Source organism: Lathyrus oleraceus, chromosome 2, assembly GCF_024323335.1.
Source record: "Lathyrus oleraceus cultivar Zhongwan6 chromosome 2, CAAS_Psat_ZW6_1.0, whole genome shotgun sequence".
NCBI lineage: Eukaryota > Viridiplantae > Streptophyta > Magnoliopsida > Fabales > Fabaceae > Lathyrus > Lathyrus oleraceus.
Window position 1 is genome coordinate 471,540,576 of NC_066580.1, and position 5,630 is coordinate 471,546,205.

Below are 5,630 nucleotides of genomic sequence, written 5' to 3' on the forward strand. Positions count from 1 at the left end.
GCACTATGTCGCCGATTTTAAACTCCTTCCTAGAAATGCGTTTTTCATGCCATCTTTTGGTTCGTTCTTTGTAGATCCTGGCATTCTCGTAAGCGTCCAATCTCAGCTCTTCTAATTCGTGGATGTCCAGAATCCGTTTCTCACCTGCAGAAGTGTAGTTTATGTTCAGGGTTTTAATTGCCCAATATGCTTTGTGTTCCAATTCTACAAGGAGGTGGCATGATTTACCATAAACTAGTTTGAAGGGTGTGGTTCCTATTGAGGTTTTGTAAGCCGTCTTGTAGGCCCACAAAGCTTCGTTTAGTTTGGATGACCAGTCTTTTCTGGATATTCCTACGGTCTTCTCAAGAATTTGTTTTATTTCTCGATTCGAGACTTCGACTTGCCCGCTAGTTTGTGGATGATACGGTGTTGCTACGCGGTGTCGGACTCCATACTTCAGAATGAGTTTTCCAAATATATTCGATATGAAGTGGGAGCCACCGTCACTGACTACTAATTTTGGCACACCGAATCTGGGAAAGATAATGTTTTTGAATAACTTGATCACTACTCGTGTGTCATTTGTTGGATAGGCTACAACCTCGATCCATTTTGAAACATAGTCGACATCAACGAGTATGTATTTATTACCAAAAGAATCTGGGAATGGTCCCATGAAGTCAATCCCCCATACGTCAATGACTTCGACTTCTAAGATTCCTGTTTGTGGCATTTCATCGCGTCTTGAGATGTTACCAGTGTGTTGGTACCAGTCGCATTTTATAACTGCGTTATGGACGTCTTTCCATAGAGTAGGCCAAAAGAGGCCGGATTGCAGGATCTTAGTGCAGGTCTTTGAGGTACTTGCATGCCCTCCATAGGGTGCGGAATGGAATTTAGAGATTATATCATCGATTTCGTCCTCAGGAACACATCAATGGAAAATACCGTCGGTCCCTCTTTTGAAAAGAAGAGGTTCATCCCAGTAATACTGTTTTAGATCGTGAAAGAACTTCTTCTTTTGTTGATAAGATAAGTCTGGTGGAAGTACTTCGACGGCTAGGTAGTTGACAAAGTCAGCATACCATGGCAGAGTTGTAGTTGCATGTACTTCTTCCACGGATTCTTCTATTTCTGTATCGTTTAATGTCAATTCAGACATATCACTTTCCATTTGGGCTATGAGTCGTTCGTAAGGGAAGTCGTCATTAATTGGGATTTGTTCAGGCTTGTTCCCTTCGATACGAGATAAGTGGTCTGCTACTATGTTTTCAGTACCTTTCTTATCTTTTATTTCTAAATCAAATTCTTGTAAGAGCAGGATCCATCTTAAAAGTCTTGGTTTGGCATCCTTCTTACTTAACAGATATCTAATAGCGGCGTGGTCAGTATAGATGATAATTTTTGCCCCTACTAGGTAGGAATGGAATTTGTCCAAAGCGAACACGACGGCTAGAAGTTCTTTTTCAGTGGTGGTGTAGTTCATTTGGGCAGGATTTAACGTTCTACTCGCATAGTAAATAGCATGAAGCTTCTTATCCTTCCTTTGTCCCAGTACTGCGCCTACTGCATAATCACTCGCATCGCACATGATTTCGAATGGCAATCTCCAGTCAGGTGGTTGCATTATGGGTGCGGTGATTAAAGATGTTTTCAGTTGGTTGGACGCTGTTAAGCATTTTTCATCAAATATGAAGTCAGCATCTTTCATTAATAATCATGTAAGTGGCTTGGTTATTTTTGAGAAATCTTTAATAAAACGCCGGTAAAAACCGGCGTGTCCTAGAAAGCTTCTTATTTCTCGAACAGTTTTAGGAGGTTGAAGGTTCTCTATAATTTCGATTTTAGCTTTGTCTACTTCAATTCCTCTGTCAGATACCACGTGGCCTAATACAATTCCTTGTTGAACCATGAAATGGAATTTCTCCCAGTTTAAAACGAGGTTTACTTTCACGCATCTTTCGAGTACCATTTCAAGGTTAGATAGACATCCTTTAAAACTCTGCCCGCAAACAGAAAAATCATCCATAAAGACTTCCATGATGTCGTCTATAAAATCGGCGAAGATTGCCATCATGCATCTTTGAAATGTTGCGGGAGCGTTACATAGGCCAAATGACATTCGTCGGTAGGCGAATGTACCATAAGGGCATGTGAAGGTAGTCTTTTCTTGGTTGTCAGGATGGATTGGGATTTGAAAGAATCCTGAATAGCCGTCTAGATAGTAGAAGTAAGAATGCTTAGCCAATCGTTCAAGCATTTGATCAATGAAAGGTAGAGGGAAATGATCTTTCCGAGTGGCTTTGTTTAGTTTTCTATAGTCAATGCACATTCTACTCCCGGTCACAACTCTTTGTGCTATGGACTCGCCCTTCTTGTTCTTAACAACTGTAACACCTCCTTTCTTGTGTACTACATGAACGGGGCTAACCCATTGACTATCGGAGATCGGGTATATGATTCCAGCGTCTAGAAGTTTCTTTACTTCATCCTTGACTACGGTACTTAGGATTGGGTTGATCCTTCTCTGGTGTTCTCTGGACGTTTTACAATCTTCCTCCAGCATAATGCGATGCATACAGATAGAAGGGCTTATTCCTTTAAGATCAGCGATGTTATATCCTAACGCTGTTGGATATTTTCTTAGAACATCTAGTAATTTCTCAGTTTCCATTTGTCCTAAGTCAGCGTTGACTATTACTGGTCTTTTCAGTTCAGTGTCTAGGAATTCGTATCTTAGGTTCTTTGGTAGTGTTTTTAGTTCCAAGTCAGGTTTCTTTGGGCATGGCATGTGGTCGGGTGTAAGTGCTAAGCATTCGTTTAGACTTTCGTTTTAGTATGGTTCATGCCAATTATTGTCTTCAAGGATTGGAGGGATTTGGATTTTCATTATTTCAGAGTATGTGGTTTCTTCCATCTCCATCTCTCTTACGCATTCGTCTATGACATCAAGCAGATAGCAGGTGTCGTCTATAGCTGGCGCTTGTAAGAATTGGGTCAAGATGAATTCAACCTTTTCCTCTCCAACTTCGAATGTCATCTTACCTCTCTTTATGTCTATTATTGCTCCTACGGTAGCCAAGAATGGCCTTCCTAGTATAATAGGTGTACTGGCATCTTCTTTGATGTCCATGATTATGAAGTCCGTAGGAATGTAAAATTGTCCTACACGTACTGGGACATTCCCTAGTATACCGACATGATATTTGATTGAGCGGTCACCTAATTGAACAGACATCTTGGTTTGTCTTAATTCTCCCATAGTGAGCCTTTTGCAGATGGTTAAGGGCATTACGCTAATGCTGGCTCCTGGATCGCATAGAGCTTTGTCTATGACGAATTTTCCAATGACACAGGGTATGGAGAAACTACCTGGGTCCTTTAATTTGGGAGGTATGTTATTATGGATTATGGCGCTACACTCGGTAGTAAGTGTAACTGTTTCGTCATCCTCAATCTTTTTCTTATTGGACAGGATTTCCTTAAGAAATTTGGCATAGGAGGGCATTTGTGTGATGGCTTCTGTAAAGGGTATCGTAATGTTTAGTTGCTTCAGAAGCTCAACAAATTTCCTAAATTGACTCGCAGTTTTAGAACTTTTGAGTCTTTGAGGATACATAATGGGTGGTTTATAAGGAGGTGGAGGTACATAAGGTTTCTCTTTCTCTTCGGCCTCCTGGGTATTATCTTCTGTTTCCTTTGAGTCATTCACCTGCTCAGTTGAGGTTTTATCTGGTTTTTGGTACATGGCAGGGTTTTAGAGTCTTGGATCTACGGGTCCGTCTACTTCTTTTCCACTCCTCAGTATAACGGCATTTGCATGTCCCTTTGGATTAGGTTGCGGCTGTCCAGGAAATGTTCCAGCTGGAGCGGCTGTAGATGCTTGGTGTTGAGCCACTTGTGAAATCTGTGTTTCAAGCATTTTATTGTGGGTGGCTAAGGCGTCTACTTTATTCACTAGTTGTTTAAGTTGCTCGCTAGTATGTATGTATTGGTTCAAGAAGTCCTTGTTTGTTTGAGCTTGGGTAGCTATGAAGCTTTCCATCATCAATTCGAGATTTGACTTCCTAGGCATGTTAGGAGCATTATTAGCTGGCTTTTGATATCCAGGCGGAACAGCTGGTGCTTGGCCAGGTGCATACAGGGCATTGTTATTCTTATACGAGAAATTAGGATGGTTTTTCCAACCTGGGTTGTAGGTATTTGAATAGGGATTTCCTTGTGCGTAGTTCACTTGATCGGTTGGGACTCCTGCTAATATTTGACATTCTTGTGCAGTGTGTCCAGGGTTTCCACATAACTCACAATTTGGAGTTACAACAGCCACAGTGGCTGTGGGTGGTATGGTCAAGTTGTCTAATTTTTGGACAAGGGCATCTACCTTTGCATGAACATGGTTAAGGCTACTGATTTCGTACATTCCACCCTTAGTCCGAGACTTTTCCACTGGAGTTCGTTCACCTCCCCATTGGCAATGGTTTTGGGCCATGTTTTCAATGAGTTGATAGGCTTCGGTGTATGGCTTATCCATAAGTGCACCGCCCGCGGCAGCGTCTATTGTAAGTCTTGTGTTATACAGAAGCCCATTATAAAATGTGTGAATGATCACCCAGTCTTCTAGACCGTGATGTGGATATATCCTCATCATGTCCTTGTATCTCTCCCACGCTTCGTAGAGAGATTCCACATCTTTTTGTCGAAATCCATTGATTTGAGCTCTCAGCATAGCAGTTTTGCTCGGCGGAAAGTATCGGGATAAGAAGACGTTTTTCAGTTCTTCCCATGTTGTAACGGAATTGGAGGGCAAGGATTGCAACCAAGCCCAAGCTCTATCTCTTAGTGAGAAATGAAAGAGGCGCAGTCTTATCGCATCTTGAGATACACCATTCTCTTTTACAGTATCGGTGTACTGCACAAACTTGGTCAGGTGTTCATTAGGATCTTCTGTTGGATTTTCAGCAAATTGATGTTGTTGGACGACTGGTAAGAGTGAGGGTTTCAGCTCAAAATCGTTTCGATTTATAGTGGGGGCAGCAATGCTGTTGTGAGGTTCTTGTTGAGACGGGGTAGCGTAGAATTTAAGAGGGCGATTCTGGGGTCCTTCTTAAGCCACGTTTGGTTTTTCTTATGATTTAGGAGGAAAGGAGATATTGGGAATACCGTACTTTTGTTGAAATTCGTGTATTCGGCGTCTCACGTATAAGAAATTCCATACTTCTTTCCACCAAGACTTTCCACCTGCATGGGACCCACCAAATCCATATGGAGAAGTTCCAACACTCTAGAAGTGGTGTCATGTCTGAGCTTCTGATGTGACATCTTTGTCTGTTTTCCAATCTGACATTCTCCATAAATTCTTCCTTCATCAATCTTCAAGTTGGAAATTCCTCTAACAACTTGAACAAATATAATCCTCTTCATACCTTTAAGATGCAGATGGCCCAATCTTTGATGCCATATCTTCACTTCTTCTTCTTTGGCTAGAGTACACTTTGATGAATAACCAGTTTCTTGAGAACTCCACATGTAGCAGTTGTCCTTAGACCTGAATCCTTTCATGATCACTTCATTTTCTCTATTAGTAATCAGACATTCAGTTTTCGTGAAGTTTACATTTAGACCTTGGTCACACAGTTGACTGATGCTTA

At 41.5% G+C, this 5,630-nt stretch overlaps 1 non-coding gene across 1 annotated transcript; it reads left to right on the forward strand.

The window, feature by feature from the left end:
- The first annotated feature begins 4,601 nt into the window (after positions 1-4,601).
- On the forward strand, positions 4,602-4,708 carry LOC127124875 (small nucleolar RNA R71). The gene has a single exon (XR_007804355.1). It is a non-coding gene; the product is annotated as a small nucleolar RNA R71 (small nucleolar RNA).
- The last annotated feature ends 922 nt before the right edge of the window (positions 4,709-5,630 follow it).